Consider the following 20,822-nt stretch of genomic DNA (forward strand, 5'->3'; position numbering starts at 1 on the left):
AAGCAATGGAACCGCAGTCAGATCATGCAGCCCCTTACAAATGATAAAGTGGACATTGGTTTTCCCTGTAAACTTGAAGGGAGATCACTAAAGAAAAAAGAGGATACTTAGAAGATTTAACAGCATGAGACAGAAGATGCCCCGTTGGTGTATATGAGAAAAAAATGCAGCCTTTTCAGAAATTATTTTCATTGGAGCAGAGCTTCTCGAACTACATTTTAAGGCCTGGCTTCCTCCTTGACCTTAGTCCCCTTGCCTGTGTCCTCTATTTCATTCACTGTCACCTACCTGGGGATTTGGCTACAGTCTCATGTATCTTCACATTGTAGGGCTCTTTTCTTTGCTCCAGACAGGTGATCAGGTCTGGGTTACAGATAGCAACACCCAGGTTTCTGTAGTTCTGCAACATCACATTTCTATATCAATTCTGCTGGGCAGGGTCCAGGCATTTCCACTCTTCTACAGAGAATTCTATGGCCACGTCCTTGAATGTTAATAGTTCCTCTCATTAAAGTATCTGGAAGTCCTCATGCTTGACCTTGGCCTCACTGTAATATGCAAGGAAAACAGAAGTGTTTCCACCCAGAACAATAAACAGGATCTGTGGGGAGGGCACAGGTGATGATTTATCTTCAAATTGTCCATGTGATCCTATTGGAAGACTGGGCTGACAGTCACTTAGCTAAGCTCTGCCTCTCAAGCTTCAGTGTGCATATAAATTGTTTGATATTCTAGGCCTCACTGTAATAAAATTTTGCAGGTTTGAAAAGACTCCATGAATTAGCTTCTTATAGCAAGTCTCCTGTTAATGCTGATGTTTTTCCTCCTAGACTCATTATAGAACCACTCAGCTAGAGAAAAGGCACAGCACACAGAGTCCCTTATCCCAACACCCTTATCACAACACAAATACTTTTCATCTGAAGACAAGATCACCAATCATCATCCAGAAGCATGGCATTCTCTGCAGGCCCTTTAAAGTTTACGGAGGCTGGAGATAGTGTCAAAAATATGGAACACTTCACGAATTTGCACGTCGTCCTTGTGCAGGGGCCATGCTAATCTTCTCTGTAATGTTCCAATTTTAGTATATGTGCTGCCGAGGGGAGCACCAGATTCACTTTTTAAAAAAACACTTTTATTTTAGGTTCAGAGGTGCATGTGCAGGTAGGTTTGTTATATAGGTAAATTGCGGGTCACGGGGGTTTGGTGTATGGATCATTTAATCACCAAGGTGATAAGCATAGTACCTGATAGGTAGTTTTTGATCCTCTCCCTCCTCTCATCCTCCACCCTCAAGTAGATCCAGATGTCTGTTGTTCTCTTCTTTGTGTCCATGTGTACTCAGTGTTTAGCTCCAACTCACAAGTGAGAACATGCAGTGTTTGATTTCCTGTTCCTATGTTAGTTGACTTAGGATTATGACCTCCAGCTCCATCCATGCCTCTTCAAAGGTCATGATCTCATTCATTTTTATGGCTGTGTAGTATTCCATGATGTATATGTGCCACATATTCTTTATCCAGTCTACCCTTGATGGGCATTTAGGTTGATTCCCTGACTTTGCTATTGTGTAGTGCTGTGATGAACACATACATGCATGTGTCTTTATGGTAGAATGATTTATACTCCTCTGGTTATATTCTCAGTAATGGGATTGCTGGGTAGAGTGGTACTTCTGTTTTTTTAATTTTTATTATTATACTTTAAGTTCTAGGGCACATGTGCAGTACTTACAGGTTTGTTACATATGTATACATGTGCCATGTTGGTTTGCTGCACCCATTAACTCGTCATTTACATTAGGTATTTCTCCCAATGCTATCTCTCCCCCTTCACCCCACCCCACAACAGGCTCCAGTGTGTGATGTTCCCTGCCCTGTGTCCAAATGTTCTCATTGTTCAATTCCCACCTATGAGTGAGAACATGCGGTGTTTGTTTTTCTGTCCTTGTGATAGTTTGCTCAGAATGATAGTTTCCAGCTTCATCCACGTCCCTACAAAGGACATGAATCATCCTTTTTTATGGCTGCATAGTATTCCATGGTGTATATGCACCATATTTTCTTAATCCAGTCTATCATTGATGGACACTTGAGTTGGTTCCAAGTCTTTACTATTGTGAATAGTGCTGCAATAAACATAGGTGTGCATGTGTCTTTGTAGGAGCATGATTTATAATCCTTTGGGTATATACCCAGTAATGGGATTGCTGGGTCAAATGGTATTTCTAGTTCTAGATCCCTGAGGAATCGCCACACTGTCTTCCACAATGGTTGAACTAGTTTACACTCCCACCAACAGTGTAAAAGTGCTCCTATTTCTCCACATCCTCTCCAGCACCTGTTGTTTCCTGACTTTTTAATGATCGCCATTCTAACAGGCGTGAGATGGTATCTCATTGTGGTTTTGATTTGCATTTCTCTGATGGCCAGTGATGATGAGCATTTTTTGATGTGTTTGTTGGCTGCATAAATGTCTTCTTTTGAGAAGTGTCTGTTTATATCCTTTGCCCACTTTTTGATGGGGTTGTTTGATTTTTTCTTGTATATTTGTTCAAGTTCTTTGTAGATTCTGGATATTAGCCCTTTGTCAGATGTGTAGACTGCACAAATTTTCTTCCATTATGTAGGTTGCCTCTTCACTCTGATGGCAGTTTCTTTTGTTGTGCAGAAGCTGTTTAGTTTAATTAGATCTCATTTGTCTATTTTGGCTTTTGTTGCCATTGCTTTTGGTGTTTTAGTCATGAAGTCCTTGCCCATGCCTATGTCCTGAATGGTTTTGCCTAGGTTTTCTTCTAGGGTTTTGATGATTTGAGGTCTAACATTTAAGTCTTTAATCCAGCTTGAATTAATTTTTGTATAAGGCATAAGGAAGGGATCCAATTTCAGCTTTCTACATATGACTAGCCAGTTTTCCCAGCACCATTTATTAAATAGGGAATCCTTCCCCTATTTCTTGTTTTTGCCAGGTTTGTCAAAGATTGGATGGTTGTAGATGTGTGGTGTTACTTCTAAGGCCTCTGTTCTGTTCAATTTGTTTATATCTCTGTTTTGGTACTAGTACCATGCTGTTTTGGTTACTGCAGCCTTGTAGTATAGTTTGAAGTCAGGAGGTGTGATGCCTCCAGTTTTGTTCTTTTTGCTTAGGATTGTCTTGGCAATGTGGGCTGTTTTTTGGTTCCATGTGAACTTTAAAGTAGTATTTTCCAATTCTGTGAAGAAAGTTAATGGTAGCTTGATGGGGATGGCATTGAATCTATAAATTACCTTGGACAGTATGGACATTTTCACAATATTGATTCTTCCTATCCATGAGCGTGGAATGTTCTTCTATTTGTTTGTGTCCTCTTTTATTTCGTTGAGCAGTGGTTTGTAGTTCTCTTGAAGAGGTCCTTCACATCCCTTGTAAGTTGGATTCCTAGGTATTTTATTCTCTTTGTAGCAATTGTGAATGGGAGTTCACTCACGATTTGGCTCTCTGTTTGTCTGTTATTGGTGTATAGGAATGCTTGTGATTTTTGCACATTGATTTTGTATCCTGAGACTTTGCTGAAGTTGCTTATTAGCTTAAGGACATTTTGGGGTTTTCTAAATATACAATCATGTCATCTGCAAACAGGGACAATTTGACTTCCTCTTTTCCTAATTGAATACGCTTTATTTCTTTCTCTTGCCTGACTGCCCTGGCCAGAACTTCCAACATTATGTTGAATATGAGTGATGAGAGAGACCATCCTTGTCTTGTGCCCGTTTTCAAAGGGAATGCTTCCATTTTTTGCCCATTAAGTATGATTTTGGCTGTGGGTTTGTCATAAATAGTTCTTATTATTTTGAGATACGTCCCATCAATACCTAGTTTATTAAGAGTTTTTAGCATAGAGGTCTGTTGAATTTTGTTGAAGGCCTTTTCTGCATCTATTGAGATAATCATGTGGTTTTTATCTTTGGTTCTGTTTATGTGATGGATTACGTTTATTGATTTGTGTATGTGGAACCAGCCTTTCATCCCAGGGGTGAAGCCAACTTGATCGTGGTGGATAAGTTTTTGATGTGCTGCTGGCTTCAGTTTGCCGGTATTTATTGAAGATTTTCACATCGATGTTCATCAGGGATATTGGTCTAAAATTCTCTTTTTTTGTTGTGTCTCTGCCAGGCTTTGGTATCAGGATGATGCTGGCCTCATAAAATGCATTATGGAGGATTCCCTCTTTTTCTATTGATTGGAATAGTTGCACAAGGAATGGTACCAGCTCCTCTTTCTATCTGTGGTAGAATTTGGCTATGAATCCGTCTGGTCCTGGACATTTTTTGGTTGGTAGGCTATTAATTATTGCCTCAATTTCAGAGCCTGTTAGTGGTCTATTCAGGAATTCAGCATCTTCCTGGTTCAGTCTTGGAAGGGTGTATGTGTCCAGGAATTTATCCATTTCTTCTAGATTTTCTAGTTTATTTGCATAGAGGTGTTTATGGTATTCTCTGATGGTAGTTTGTATTTCTCTGGGATCAGTGATGATATCTCCTTTATCACTTTTTATTGCATCTATTTGATTCTTCTCTCTTTACTTCTGTATTAGCCTTGCCAGTGGATTACCTATTTTGTTGATCTTTTCAAAAAACCAGCTCCTGGATTCAATGATTTTTTGAAGGGTTTTTTTTGTGTGTGTCTCTATCTCCTTCAGTTCTGCTCTGATCTTAGTTATTTCTGCCCTTCTGTGAGCTTTTGAATTTGTTTACTTTTGCTTCTCTAGTTCTTTTAATTGTGATGTTAGGGTGTCGATTTTAGATCTTTCCTGCTTTCTCTTGTGGGCATTTAGTGCTATAAATTTCCCTCTACACACTGCTTTAAATGTGTCCCAGAGATTCTGGTGTGTTGTGTCTTTGTTCTCATTGTTTTCAAAGAACATCTTTATTTCTGCCTTCATTTAATTATGTACCCAGTAGTCATTCAGGAGCAGATTGTTCAATTTCCATGTAGTTGTGTGGTTTTGAGTGAGCTTCTTAATCCTAAGTTCTAATTTGATTGCACTGTGGTCTGAGAGACAGTTTGTTATAATTTCTGTTCTTTTACATTTGCTGAGGAGTGCTTTCCTTCCAACTATGAGGTCAATTTTGGAATAAGTGTGATGTGGTGCTGAGAAGAATGTATATTCTGTTGATTTGGGGTGGAGAGTTCTGTAGATGTCTATTAGATCTGCTTGGTGCAGAGCTGAGTTCAAGTCCTGGATATCATTGTTAGCTTTCTGTCTCAGTGATCTGTCTAATATTGATAGTGGGGTGTTAAAGTCTCCCATTATTATTGTCTGAGAGTCTAAGTCTCCTTGTAGGTCTCTAAGGACTTGCTTTATGACTCTGGGTGCTCCTGTATTGGGTGTATATTTATTTAGGATAGTTAGCTCTTCTTGTTGAATTGATCCCTTTACCATTTTGTAATGATTTTCTTTGTCTCTTTTGATCTTTGTCGGTTTAAAGTCTGTTTTATCAGAGACTAGGATTGCAGCCCCTGCTTTTTTTCTTTGCTTTCCATTCGCTTGGTAGATCTTCCTCCATCCCTTAATTTTGAGCCTATGTGTGTTTGTGCACATGAGACGGGTCTCCTGAATACAGCACACTGATAGGTCTTGACTCTTTTTCCAGTTTGCCCATTTATGTCTTTTAATTGGGGCACTTAGCTGATTTACATTTAAGGTTAATATTGTTATGTGTGAATTTGATCCTGTCATTATGATGTTAGCTGGTTATTTTGCCCATTAGTTGATGCAGTTTCTTCCTAGCATCGACAGTCTTTACAATTTGGCAGGTTTTTGCAGTGGCTGGTACCAGTTGCTCTTTTCCATGTTTAGTGCTTCCTTCAGGAGCTCTTGTAAGGGAAGCCTGGTGGTGACAAAAGCTCTTTGCATTTTCTTGTCTGTCTCTTCTGCCTTGTAGAGTTTCTGCCGAGAGATCCACTGTTAGTCTGATGGGCTTCCCTTTGTGGGTAACCTGACCTTTCTTCCTGGCTGCCCTTAACATTTTTTCCTTCATTTCAACCTTGGTAAACCTGACACTTATGTGTCTTGGGGTTGCTCTTCTCAAGGAGTATCTTTGTGGTGTCCTATGTATTTCCTGACTTTGAATGTTGGCCTGCCTTGCTAGGCTGGGAAAGTTCTCCTGCATGAGATCCTGAAGAGTGTTTTCCAGCTTGGTTCCATTCTCCCTGTCACTTTCAGGTACACCAATCAAATGTAGATTTGGTCTTTTCACATAATCCCATATTTCTTGAAGGCTTTGTCCTCTTTTTTCTCTAAACTTCTCTTCTTGCTTCATTTCATTAATTTGATCCACAATCACTGATACCCTTTCTTCCACTTGATCAGATCGGCTACTGAAGCTTGTGCATGTGTCACATCATTCTCCTGCCATGGTTTTCAACTCCATCAGGTCACTTAAGGTCTTCTCTACACTATTGATTCTAGTTAGCCATTCATCTAATCTTTTTTCAAGGTTTTTAGCTTCCTTGCAATGGGTTCAAACATCCTCCTTTAGCTAAGAGAAGTTTGTTATTACTGACCTTCTGAAGCCTACTTGGGTCAACTTGTCAAAATCAGTCTCCTTCCAGCTTTGTAACACTGCTGGCAATGAGCTGCAATCCTTTGGAGGAGAAGAGGTGCTCTGGTTTTTACAATTTTCAGCTTTTCTGCTCTGGTTTCTCCCCATCTTTGTGGTTTTATCTACCTTTGGTCTTTGATGATGGTGACCTACAGATGGGGTTTTGGTGTGGATGTTCTTTTTGTTGATATTGATGCTATTCCTTTCTGTTTGTTAGTTTTTCTTCTAACAGTCAGATCCCTCAGCTGCAGGTCTATTGAAGTTTGCTGGAGGTCCACTCCAGACCCTGTTTGCCTAGGTAACACCAGTGGAGGCTACAGAACAGCAGATATTGCAGAACAGCAATTATTGCTGCCTGATCCTTCCTCTGGTTGCTTTGTCTCAGAGGGGCACCTGCCTCTATGAGGTGTCAGTCGGCCCCTACTGGGAGATGTCTTCCAGTTAGGCTACACGGGAGTCAGGCACCCACTTGAGAAGGCAGTCTGTCCGTTCTCAGAGCTCAAACACCGTGTTGGGAGAACCACTGCTCTCTTCAGAACTGTCAGACAGGGACGTTTAAGTCTGCAGAAGTTTCTGCTGCCTTTTGTTCAGCTATGCCCTGCCCCCAGAGGTAGAGTCTATAGAGGCAGGAAGGCCTCCTTGAGCTGCGGTGGGCTGCACCCAGTTGGAGCTTCACAGCAGCTTTGTTTACCTACTCAAGCCTGAGCAATGGCAGACGCCCCTCCCCCAGCCTGGTTGCTGCCTCACAGTTTGATCTTGGACTGCTGCGCTAGCCGTGAGCAAGGCTCCATGGATGTGGGACATGCTGAGCCAGGCACGGGATATAATCTTCTGCTGTGCCGTTTGCTAAGACCATTGGAAAAGCACAGTATTAAGGTGGGAGTGTCCCGATTTTCCCAGTACTGTCTGTCTTGGCTTCCCTTGGCTAGGAAAGGGAAATCCCCTGACCCCTTGCACTTCTCAGTTGGGGTGATGCCCTGCCCTGCTTTGGCTCACCCTCTGTGGGCTGCACTCACTGTCCAACCAGTCCCAGTGAGATGAACCACCTACCTCAGTTGGAAATGCAGAAATCAGCCGTCTTCTGCGTCGATCATGCTGGGAGCTGCAGACTGGAGCTGTTCCTATTCAGCCATCTTGGAATGGACCTGGTACTTCTGTTTTAAGTTCTTTAAGAAATTGCCACACTGCTTTCCATAATGGTTGAACTAACTTACATTCCTTACCAGCAGTGTATAAGCATTCCCTTTTTTCCACAACTTTGACAGCATCTGTTATTTTTTGACTTTTTAGTAATAGCCATTCTGACTAGTGTGAGATGGCATCTCATTGTGGTTTTGATTTGGATTTCTCTAATGATTAGTGATGTTGATAATTTTTTCATATGCTTGTTAGCCATGTGTATGTTTTCTTTCCTTCCTTCCTTCCTTCCTTCCTTCCTTCCTTCCTTCCTTCCTTCCTTCCTTCCTTCTTTCCTTCCTTCCTTCCTTCTTTCTCTTCTTCTTTCTTTCTTTCTTTCTTTCTTTCTTTCTTTCTTTCTTTCTTTCTTCTTTCTTTCTCTCGCTCTGTCTCTCTCTCTCTCTTTTTTTCTTTCTTTCTTCCTTTTTTTTTCTGACACAGAGTCTCACTTTGTCACTCAGGCTGGAGTGCAGTGGTGTGATCTTGGCTCACTGCAACCTCCACTTACCCAGTTCAAGCGATTCTCCTGCCTCAGCCTCCTGAGTAGCTGGGATTACAGGCACATGCCACCATGCCTGGTAAAATTTTGTATTTTTAGTAGAGACAAGGTTTCAGCATGTTGGTCAGGCCGGTCTTGAACTCCTGACCTTGTGATCTGCCAAACCCGGCCTCCCAAAGTGTTGGGATTGCAGGCGTGAGCCACTGCACCTGGCCTGTTTTCTTTTGAAAATTGTGTGTTCATGTGCTTTGCCCCCTTTTTAATGGGGTTGTTTGTTTTTTGCTTGTTAATTTGTTTAAGTTCCTTATAGATACTGGATATTAGACCTTTGTCAGATGCATAGTTTGTGAATGTTTTCTCCCATTCTGTGTGTTGTCTGTTTATTTTGTTGATAGTTTCTTTTGCTGTGCAGAAGCTCTTTAGTTTAATTAGTTGTTTATCACTTCTAGGAGCTTCCAGGCAGAAAGTCAACTTTTGTCTCTGTCATAACTGCTTTTGGTGTATTTGTCATTAAATCTTTGCCAGTCTCCTAGGTTATCTTCCAGGGTTTTATAGTTTTAGGTTTTACACTTAAGTCTTTACTTGATCTTGAGTTAGTTTTTATATATGGTGTAAGGAAGAGGTCTAGCTTCAATCTTCTGCATATGGCTAACCTCTTACCCCAGCACCATTTGTTGAATAGAAAATCATTTCCCCATTGCTCTTTTTGGTCAACTTTGACAAAGATCAGAAGGTTGTAGGTGTGTAGGTTTATTTCTGGGTTCTCTATTCTGTTCCATTGGTCTGTGTGACTGTTTTTGCACCAGTACTATGCTGTTTTGGTTATTGTAGCCTTGTAATATAGTTTGAAGTTGGGTGACATGATTCTTCCAGCTTTTTTTGTTGTTGTTGTTAGAATTACCTTAACTATTCAAGCCTTTTTTGGTTTCATGTGAATTTTAAAATAGTTTTTTTTTTTTTCTAATTCTGCGAGGAATGTCTTTGGTAGTTTGATAGGAATAGCACTAAATCTGTAAATTGCTTTGGGCAATGTGGTCATTTTAAAAATATTGATTCTTCCTATCTGTGAGCATGAAATATTTTTCTATTTGTTGTGTCATCTCTGATTTCTTTCAGCAGTGTTTTACGGTTCTTGTTGTAGAGATCTTTAACCTCCCTGGTTAGCTATATTCCTAGTTATTTTATTCTTTTTGTGGCTATTGTGAAAGGGATTGAATTCTTGATTTGGCTGTCAGCTGGAACCTTGTTAATATCTAGAAATGCTACTGTTTTTTGTGCATTGATTTTGTATCCTGAAACCTAAAGTTGTTTATCACTTCTAGGAGCTTTCAGGCAGAGACTATGGGGTTTTCTAGGTATAGAATCATATCATATGCAAATAGAGATAGTTCGACTTCCTCCCTTCCTATTTGGATTCTTTTCATTTCTTCTTTTATTTCTTTCTCTTACCTGGTTGCTCTGGTTAAGACTCCCAGTACTACGTTAAATAGGAGTGGTGAGAGTGGGCATCCTTGTCTTATTCCTGTTCTCAAGGGGAATGCTTCCAGATTTTGTCCGTTCAGTATGATGTTGGCTGTAGATTTTTCATTGATCGCTCTTATTATTTTGAAGCATGTCCCTTCAACGCCTAGTTTGTTGAGGATTTTTAATATGAAGAGATGTTGAATTTTATCGAAAGCTTTTTCTGCATCTATTGAGATGGTTATTGGCTTTTGGTTTTAGTTCTGTTTATGTGGTGAATCACATTTATTGATTTGCATATGTTGAACCAAACTTGCATCCCAGTGATAAAGCCTATTTGGTGGTGGTGGATTAGCTTTTCAATGTATTGCTGGATTTAATTTGCTAGTGTTTTTTGAGGATTTTTGCATCTACGTTCATCAAGGATATTGGCCTGAAGCTTTCTTTTTTTCTTGTGTCTCTGCCAGGTTTTGGCATCAGGATGATGCTGGTCTTATATAATAAGTTAGGGAGGAGACTCTGCTCCTTAATTTTTGGGAATGGTTTCAGTAGAAATTGTACCAACTCCTTTTTATATATCTGGTAAAATATAGCTGTAAATCTGTCTGGTTCTGTGCTTTTTCTGTCTGGCCGGCTTTTTATTACTGATTCAATTTCAGAACTTGTTATTGGTCTGTTCAGGTATTCAGTTTTTTCTGATTCAATCTTGAAAGACTGTATGTTTCCAGGAATTTATCCATTTTTTCTGGGTTTTCCAGTTTGTGTGCATAGAGGTGTTCATAGTAGTTTCTGAAGATTTTTTTTTTTATTTCTATGGTGTCAATAGTAATGTCCCCTTTGTTGTTTCTGATTGTGTTTATTTGGATCTTCTCTCTTTTATTGTTTGTTTGTTTGTTTGTTTTTGAGGCAGATTCTTGCTCTGTCACCCAGGATGGAGTGCAGTAGTGCAATCTTGGCACACTGCAACCTCTGCCTCCCGCTTTCAAGTGATTCTCCTTCCTCAGCCTTCCAAGTACTTGGGACTACAGGCATGTGCCACCACATCCAGCTAATTTTTGTATTTTTAGTAGAGATGGGGTTTCACCATATTGGCTAGACTGGTCTTGAAATCCTGATCTTGTGATCCACCTGCCTTGGCCTCCCAAAGTGCTGGGATTACAGGCATGAGCCACCATGCCCAGCCTCTTTTATTTTTTATTAGTCTAGCTAGGACTCTGTCAATCTTATTTATTCTTTAAAATAATCATCTCCTGGATTTGTTGATCTTTTGTATGGTTTTTGACATCTCAATTTCCTTCAGTTAAGCTTTGATTTGGGTTATTTCTTTTCTTCTACTAGCTTTCAGTTGGTTTGCTCTTATTTTTCTAGTTCCTCTAGATGTGACATTAGGTTGTTAACTTGAGACCTTTCTAACTTTTTGATGTGGGCCTTTAGCACTATGAACCTTACTCATAACTTGCTTTATCTGTGTCCCAGAGATTCTGGTATGTTGTATCATCATTATTCTTATCAGTTTCAAAGAATTTCTTGATTTCTACCTTAATTTTATTGCTTACCCAAAAGTCATTCAGGAGCAGGTTGTTTAATTTTCATTTACTTGTATGGTTTTGAGTGATTTTCTTGGTACTGATTTCTATTTGTGTTGCACTGTGTTCTGAGAGTGTTTAGTATGATTTCAGATTTTTGGAGTTTGCTGAGGATTGTTTTATGGCCGATTTTGTGGTCTATTTTACAGTATGTGCCATGTACAGATGAGAAGAATGTATACTCTGTTGTTTTTGGCTGGAGAGTTCTGTAGATATCTGTTGGGCTCATTTGGTCAAATGTTGAGCTCATGTCCTGAATATCTTCATCAGCTTTCTGCCTTGATGATCTGCCTCATATTATCAGTGGGGTGCTGAAGTCTCTCACTATTATTATGTGGTTATCTAATTCTCTTTGTAGGTCTCTTAAGAATTTGCTTTCTGAATCTGAGTGCTGTAGTGTTGGGTGGATATATATTTAGGATAGTTAGATCTTCTTGTTGAATTGAACTCTTTACCATTATGTAATGCCCTTCTTTGTCCGTATCAATCATTTTGGCTTGAAGTCTGTTTTGTCTGAAATTAGAAGAGAAAACCCTGCTTCTTTTTGATTTCCATTTACTTGGTAGATTTTTCTCCATCTCTTTACTTTGAGCCTATGGATATCATTGTGTGTGAGATGAGTCTCTTTAGAGAGCATATAGTTGGGTCTTGCTTCTTTATCAAACTTGCCACTCTGTGCCTTTTAATTGGGGGACTTTAGCCCATTTACATTCAAGGTTAATATTGATATGTGTGGGTTTGATCCTGTCTTCATGTTGTTAGCTGGTTATTCGGCCAATTTTATTGTGTGTTTGTGTGTGTTTATGGTGTCAATGCTATATGTATTTAAGTATGTTTTTGCAGTTACTGGTATCAATCATTCCTTTCCACATTTAGCACTCCCTTAAGGACTTCTTGTAAGGCAGTCTGCTGGTAACAAATTCTCTTAGCATTTACTTGTCTAAAAAGAATTTTATTACTCATTTGCTTATGAAGCTTAGTTTGTCTAGATATGAAATTCTTGGTTGGAATTTCTTTTCCTTAGAAATACTGAATATAGGCCCCAAATTTCTTCCAGCTTGTAGAGTTTCTGCTGAAAGATCTGCTGTTAGTCTGATGAGGTTCCTTTTGTAGGTGACCTAACCCTTCTCTCTAGCTGCCTTTAACAATTTTTCTTTCATTTTGACCTTGGAGGATCTGAGGACTATTTGTCTTGGGGATGGTCATCTTGTGTAGTATCTTACAGGGGTTCTCTGCATTTCCTGAATTTAAACGTTGGCTTCTCTAGTGAGATTGGGGAAATTTTCATGTATAATATCTTCAAATATGCTTTCCAAGTTGCTTGCTTTCTCTCCCTCTCAAAGACACCAGTGAGTCATAAATTTGGTCTCTTCACATAATCCCATATTTCTCAGAGGTTTTGTTCATTCTTCTTTATTATTTTATTTTATTTTTCTGACTTAGTTATTTTGGAGACCAGTCTTCAAGCTCTGACATTCTTTCCTCAGCTTGGTCAATTTTGCTGTTAATACTTGCAATGTGTTATGAAACTCTTACAGTGAATTTTTCAACTCTCTCAGTTAATTTTTCAGCTCTCTTGGTTTAATCTGGTTCTTTCTTAAAATGGCCATTTTATCGTTTATCTCTTGTATCATTTTATTGTACCCCTTAGATTTCTTGGATTGGGTTTCAACTTTCTCCTGAATGTTAATGATCTTTATTCCTATCCATAATCTGAATTCTGTTTCTAACATTTCAGCTTGGTTAAGAACCATTGCTGGGAACAAGTGTGGTTGTTTGGAAATAAGAAGAGTCTCTGGCTTTTTGAATTCCTTGACTTCTTGCACTGGTTCTTTCTCATCTGTGTGGGCTGATGTTCCTTCAGTATTTGAAGTTGCTGTCTTTTGGATTTTTTTTTGCTTTTATTGTTTTTGATGTCCTTGGGGATTTGATTGTGGTATAAGGTGGGACTCAACTGGCTTTTATTATATATAAATATAATAAAAAAAGCCACTCAACTGGCTTTTATTCTAGTCTGCTCCTGGGTCTTGAAGGTGCTCCATTCAATTACTGTCTCTGTACCCATGTTTCTTTTGTTGGGTGTTCTGGGCCACAGGGCTTCCTCAGGCAAGGACTGTAGTTGGCACTATGAACTATTAATTTAACTACATAAAAATTTTAAAATCTTGTGTGGTAAAAATTACGACAAGCAAAGTCAAAAGACAAGTGATAAATAAAAACAAATTGTCCTGTAATCCCAGCACTTTGGGAGGCCGAGGTGGGTGGATCACCTGTGGTCAGGAGTTTGAGACCAGCCTGGCCAACATGGTGAAACCCCGTTTCTACTAAAAATACAAAAAGTTTGCTGGCGTGGTGGTGGATACCTGTAATCCCAGCTACTCGAGAGGCTGAGGCAGGTGAATCTCTTGAACCCAGGAGGTGGAGGTTGTGGTGAGCCGAGATCATGCCACTGCATTCCAGCTTGGGAAATGAGAGGAAAACTTCGTCTCAAAAAAAAAAAAGAAAAAAAAAGACACAAAACATACAAAAAACAAATTGCAACTAAGATGCAAAGAATTAGTTACCTGAACATATGATCATTCCTGTAAATTGATTAGACAAAGTATCAAAATCACAACAGACAAATGGCAACGGATGCAAGTGGATATTTGAATGAAATGGAATCAATGAAATGGAATCAATGAAACGGAAGTCTGAAACTAGCATCACTGGGTCAAAACCAAGGTGTCAGCACGGCCACGTGTCATCTGGAGACTCTAGGGGAGAATCTGTGCCTTGCCTCTTCCCGCTTCTGGGGGTTTCTGGCATCTGTGGCCTTGAGGCAATAGCATCTTCAAATCTCTTCTCACTCTGCTCGCACATCTCCTTCTCCCATGTATTCCCCTCTGTCTCTCTCTTATAAGGATACATGTGATTGCATAGGGCCAACCTGGGTAATACAGAGTAATTGCCTCCTCAAGAACCTCAATTTAATCACAGCTGCAAAATCTTTGTCATATCCAGTAACATTCATACGATCCAGGGATCAGGACTATTATCTGTGGGGGATCATTTTTCAGCCTACACATCAAGGTTATACATGGCAGCATTGCTTGTCATAATTCAAGACTGGAAATGACCCAAATACCCATCAATGGAGAGCTGATTAAATAAATTATGGCATACCCATAAAATGGGATATTATGTATTTTCTGATACATAAAGGTTGACAAGATGTTGCTGTAAATGAAAAATGCAAAGTACTAAACATGTGTGAGGTATGCTACCACTGGTAAAAAGTACAGACTCCCCCATATCCACATACTTACTTATATTATGCACATGCCTGAGGATATTTTGAATATTTCTGAAAAGATGCACAAGAAGTTAGTGACAGTATTTACCTATTGAAAGGGGACTTGGGGAACTGGATGGTTGGGGATGGGGTAGAAGGCAGGACTTATTTTTCATATTATTTGTTTTATAACCTTTTAAATTTAAAACCATGTAGATTTGTTTCTTATTTAAAAACAAAGGGTTTGAAGATCTCAGTAAAAAAATCAGTGCGTGTTCAAGGAAAAATACTTCTGCTGCTAGTACTGACTGGCTCTTGTTGTCCACCGCATGGTCTACGTCTCCCCCGCTGTGTTGTCCTTCACAGAGGGCTCCCTGCCCGGCTCAGTTTCTCTGTACCTGCTCAGATCTTGCCACTGGTAGCTGTACACTGCAGGCGGCAGCCTTCTTGTAGACCAGTTACTTTCTTTACTGTCCACTTGACTGTTAGGAAATCTGCTTCTTGCTGACACAGCAACCAGTGGGAGGGAGACTGCCCTTCTGTCCTCTCATCTCTCTCCAATTCTGTTCTTTCCCAGCTCTAGTAAGTAAGTGACAGATCTGCTACACAACCAGACTGCAACTCAGGCATGCAATGCCATCTCCCTGAATCTTGAGAGAAGCTCACACCCCTGCCTTGCCTTGGGGCAGGAGGAACAGAGCCCCCTTGCAATGGGAAGGGATCCCCGTCACTGCCCGCACTGTCCTCTCCACAAAGCTGAAACTGTAAGGGCTATGGACTAACATCCCTTCTTCAGGCATGGAGGTGGATGTAAGGAACTGCTTGTCTGGAATATTCTTTTATAGATCACTGCACTTCATGGCAAATCCTTAGTAGTACAGCGATCACGTACCTCACACCTTCTAGCTAGAACACAGTTGGAAACTTGTAATGAGCATACAAAAGGCATTTTGAATATCCACAGTAGATATGAGAATGTTTATTATCTAAATCTCCTGCCTTTAATTTACAAGAGAACACAGATTTCCTAATTCTGAGTCTTTTATCCCTCACTTTATTCATGTTTATAACAGTCCCTATGACCTAACTTCCACACTTAGCAGATTAGAAGCAGCAAGTTATAACTGGGAAGAGGCAAATCTAGTAACTGCATAAAGACAATGAAAGCAGCAAGAAAGTTACAACTCCCAACAAAAGGAAAGGCATAGAAACCATTTTAAAAAGAACAATAATAACAACAAACCCAGTGAAGGAGCAAATTCTTTATTTCCCTTGAGGTCATCATTTTAATTTAGCAAGGTACAATTTTTTTCACATTGACTCTTAGTTTTCAAATATTTAATGTGTCATGTTTTAGAAGGCAGAGAAGTGCATAAGACATTTTTGAGATGTCTTTATCCTCATGTGTTTAGACTTCTTTTAATGAAAAATTGATATAAACATCATTTTTCTATAGCAGCCCACTCGTCTCTGCAGTTAGGCATTTGATATATTGATACTGGGAACAGCAATACACTATTCAAATATGCAGCTTGGTGGTCTCGTAACATAGAAACGGAACCAACTAATATGCCTGAAAACAAAATTTCCATTATGCACTATATACATGTAACAAAATTTCTCATGTACATCATAAATATTACAAATTAAAAAAAAGAAAAAGGAGTTTTTACATTGGACCTCTTCAAGTCTGCTTCTAGATTCAGTGTTAACACTGACATGCACTTATTGTACATAATTCTCCCAGTTCACTTTTTTGTAGTACCAAACGTGTTTGTTCCATGACCCCATGTCACTTCCCGCCTTGTGTAAGTCCACAGGATTTCATGGCAGGGTCCAGGTCTATGTAACTTTTTTTGCTGAGATTAATATACGTTGAATAAATGCTCATTTTATGTATGAGTGAATGATTGTTGACTGAATTAAATATTCAAGTTTGCATGGCTTCTAACAAACAGCGTTTTAAGGGATTTTGTTAAACATGCCCATAGACACCAATAATTGAATAGGGATGGAGACAGATACAAGGAAGGACCAGGCTTGGTCTTCCCGTAATTGGATTAGAAAACACAGAGGGAAATTTGATTGATGCCAGGTTTCAGACCTGAAGAGTTGTGTAGAGTTGGCCAGGTGGTCACACTGGACTATGTTCAAAACAATTAAGCAGAAGTGTTCTAGAATGACCAGTTGTGAGGACTACAACATTTAGGAGGATGTGCTTGGAACTTGTAGATCTGAAAGCATAACAAGTATAGTTTCATGAACATTTCAGCTGCCTAAGCATCTCTCTTTCACAAACTTCTGATTCATTATACAAATCTAAGGTCAAGATAACCAGTTGGGGGCCATCAACTATTGAGAAAGAAGGCAATAAGACATTGATTTTACAAAAACCTCTTGAAACTTGGGCCAGAATTCTCCTGCTTGAAGAGTCGTGGTTTTGTAGGAGAACCCCAGCAAGAATCAAATGCAGATATTTAGGCCCAGGGGTGAAGGACCACAGGACCAGATATTCCTCCATAGCTCTCTGGTGCTGGGTTTTGTAATATTTTAATGAAGCAAGGATTGAGTCTGCTAAAAGTTAGAACACTTCTGTGTCTCACTTCTTCTCATTGGGGACTGTGGTCTCTTCAGCAGGTTTGGGTGGGCTGTGGAAATGGAGCATTTTCACAGTGGGGCCCTCTCCACTTGGACACAAAAAGGCTGTTTCTTGCAGTTAGGGATGTTCTTCTAACCAGAGGAGGCTGGTGTGCTGTGTAGCTGTGAGTCAGGAAGGCTCAACCAGAGAACAAGTTGGAGACAGACACTGTGGCCCTGGGAGACGTTTCTGGCTCATGGCTTCGGTTGTTCCCACCCTCCATGTTCCTTGCCTTGGTCCCCGTGGGGCCCAGGTGGGTTTCTTGTCCCTGAACATTTTCACTTATTTTTTATTTAAGCTACTTTAAGTGAGTTTCTCTTTCTTGCAATCTAAAGAGACCTCACTGGAACATGGGTTAATTTGCTGACATTTCTTTTTCAAATAAAAAGTATGCACATCACATAATCTGAAATCAATGCTTATAACATCTAGGCGGGATCAATAATGTTGTTGTGCAAATGCAAAATTGTGATTGTAATGACGTAAATTGCCAGATAGTAACAGGAGAGTGTGAAGAAGCCAGTTTAGACTCAGACTCACCTGTATTTTAATCTAGACTTAATTATTTATTTGCTGTGTGGCTTTGGGCAAATAACTTAAGCTTTCTGAAACTATTTTTTAATCTGTATGTGGAGAAAATGCACTTATTGTACTCTTTTGCTGAGAAAATTAGAGATAATATATGTACAGTACTGAGCAATGAACCTGGCACTTAGATGTTTGATAAAAAGTGACTGATCACATGACTGTGAGTACACAGGCAAGGAATCAGTTGATCAATCATGACTGTCATGGCAAACGTAAGAGTGAAATGAAAAACCTGTTTTAGGAATAGAATAACCAGATATTGGCAAATGTAGGCTTGTCAATGAGCAGGTATGTAAGGAAGTTTGAAGTGTCTCTGGAGAAGTAGGCAGATTCTGACTGAATGAGGAAACCGTCTAACAAAAGGTAAGTATTGCAAGGAATTAACCTACAAAATGTACTTTGTGTCACATGGAAAACCTATGAATAAACTCAACTCATGTGGCATGTCATGACAGCTGACAGAGAGCAGTAAAAGACCGAAATTCCCATATGCTGGATAAAGGAAAGATACTATCCATGGTTACTACAATAACTATGGAAATTATGAAGGAGATTTGCAGAACAAATGGGCTAACCTCCAGATGCACTTCAGGGATTAACAAATCACCTGAAAAATCAGAATCCCATGTCTTTGGATTATTTCATCTAAACTTCTATGCCCATGCGATCTGGAGTCACAAAATATACTGTTTCTCTTAAAAAAGTTGAAGTGCTTTCCTCTAGACTTCAAAGTGCATAATATTCACCTGGGGATGCCAATCCTATTCCAATGCAGATCCTGAGGCAGCAGATCTGGAGTGGGGCCTGCGATGTCGCGTGTCTAACAAACTCCAGGTGATGCTGATGCCCATGGTCCAAAGACAACAACTTTACGTAGCGAGGCTCTACGAGTCAGAAAAAATTCATTGGTGAAAATAATTTTAAGCATTATTCTAGTTTTCCTACTTCAGTAGTGCAGTGTTTACATAAAGGAGTTGAGAATGGAATAGATCTCTGGACAGTGTATTTCTCAAGCCTACTTGCAAAATCTTGGGCACTGGAGAAGAGCTTTGAGCTCGAAACCTGCAGGCATTAGCCTCAGTATTTCATTTGCTGTCAAACTGACAGGCCATTGCTTGCTGTCTGATTCTCCATACCTGGGCACTTGTGACAACTTTGCCCTGCTTTTTAATATCGGTGCCATAGGTAGAAAGTGGATTGATAGGATATGGGGGCAATGACAGGAAGCGGCCTATGAAATCATGTCACAGTAGGATCTGTAATCCTTTCAACTGTGACAGTTCATTGTCACTTAGCAGAAATCGTTGGTTACGAATACTTAACAAATTTGCAATTAGCTCATCTACCAACGTGATTACTGAGATGGAATAAACCATTGAATAAAGCTGCTAGGATTATGTACATAATGCCCTTCTGATTATACATGCTTACACATCTGTTTTTGCTTTACCCTCTCCTCTGACACTCTTTCTATTAATTTTTATAAAACCACATGCCACACCTCACTGCCTTCTGTAGTCTCATACTGTGCTAAGTAAATAAAGGCATTTTTCAGATTCTGAGTAGAAAATTTAGTCTTAAGCTTCTGAGGTGACACCATCTAATGCATGGTATCCAGCAGCAAGAATGCTTGGAATCTTTTGCTAATTTATTACCAAATCCATCTGTGGTCTAATTACCAAATTGCCCCAATTTTTTTCTGCTCCAAAAAGGCATTACATATTATCTGCTTGATTCATTCTAATTGGGTCGTAATGCAGATTAATTAAAAAATCCACAGAGGAGGGGATAGATCACTTGATTTAAGGTCAGGAAAGCTTGCAGCTCACTGGCCATGTGATCTTGTGTCTAATCTCTTCACCTTTCTGGGCTCCAGATTCTCCTGTGTAAAGATAATAGTTAGTCATTACTTCCTGGTATTTAATTTTTAAGATCATAGGTTGTTTTACTTGTACTGCTGGAATTAGCATCTTGCTACTTCTTCAGAGAAATAAAAAGAAAAAAAAAAAAACAAAGAAAAGTAGAGGAGATACTACATAATAGTAAGTGGTAGAATGGGGAAGAGAATCATCTTGCTGACTCCTATTCCGCGGAAGCTTTTTCCTCTCTTGGTGAAAACAACTTGTAGCAGTAACATGAAACTACTTGTGCTTGATCCAGAAAACAAAAAGAAAATGTTGCACCACTCAAAACAGACACTATCTATATGCTTTCACTAATAATCAGTACTGCTGTTAAAAGGTTTTCATTTTTCCTAAATGCATTTCAAACTGTCATCGAGGTGGGGCAGGCAGGTCATATTATCTTTGAGCTCTTTGCTGAATTGTGCTGTCTGCTTTATTGATAGATCCATACTCTGTTTTTCTTCATGTGTTTAGGAAATGATCTTGATTATTTCTCCCATGCAGCTTGGACTTCTAAAAAGCTACTGTTTTGGAAATGCAAAAGGCAATGAGGAATATTGTAAGAGTCACCAGAAGTTGCCATTAATAATAGTTTTGCTATGTTACTTTGTATAGGAGTGTAGGGCTTTTATGTTTGCAAAACGCTTTCACATGCATTAGTTAACATATTTGGCTGATATTCCCAGACACACTACTTTTTAGGATGGGCTTTTTCCAGTCCTTCTGCTGATGGAATCTGGGTCTTAGCATCTGGAATCATCCCAGCACTGATTAGACATTAAGGGCCAAATTTATGAGTCAGCAACCTGCTTCTTTCTTCATTTTTTTTCCTATTGATTTATCATGAGTCCTAAAAGAATATTTAAGCATTTACTCATACTTATTTACTTATCCAGTTTGTCTTTTGTCCAATAGTCATAAGGCGCCACTGTCTATAATTTGCTAGATTATGGATAAACAAATATACATGACAACATTCCTACTCTCAGGGAGCTCAGTGTAACGGCAAAAACAGACAGAAAAATCCAGGCCCAAGATACGCTGGGATAAAAGCCTTGTTGGGCCGGGCGCGGTGGCTCACGCTTATAATCCCAGCACTTTGGGAGGCC

The 20,822-nt window shown here is 39.5% G+C and overlaps 1 non-coding gene and 1 pseudogene across 1 annotated transcript; both read right to left on the reverse strand.

The window, feature by feature from the left end:
* Positions 1–308: 308 nt before the first annotated feature.
* On the reverse strand, positions 309–7,391 carry LOC116460986 (zinc finger protein 728-like; annotated as a pseudogene).
* Positions 1,006–1,112, reverse strand: LOC116461587 (U6 spliceosomal RNA). The gene has a single exon (XR_004246119.1). It is a non-coding gene; the product is annotated as a U6 spliceosomal RNA (small nuclear RNA).
* Positions 7,392–20,822: the final 13,431 nt, after the last annotated feature.

Source organism: Hylobates moloch, unplaced genomic scaffold (assembly GCF_009828535.3).
Source record: "Hylobates moloch isolate HMO894 unplaced genomic scaffold, HMol_V3 SCAFFOLD_21, whole genome shotgun sequence".
NCBI classification, from domain to species: domain Eukaryota; kingdom Metazoa; phylum Chordata; class Mammalia; order Primates; family Hylobatidae; genus Hylobates; species Hylobates moloch.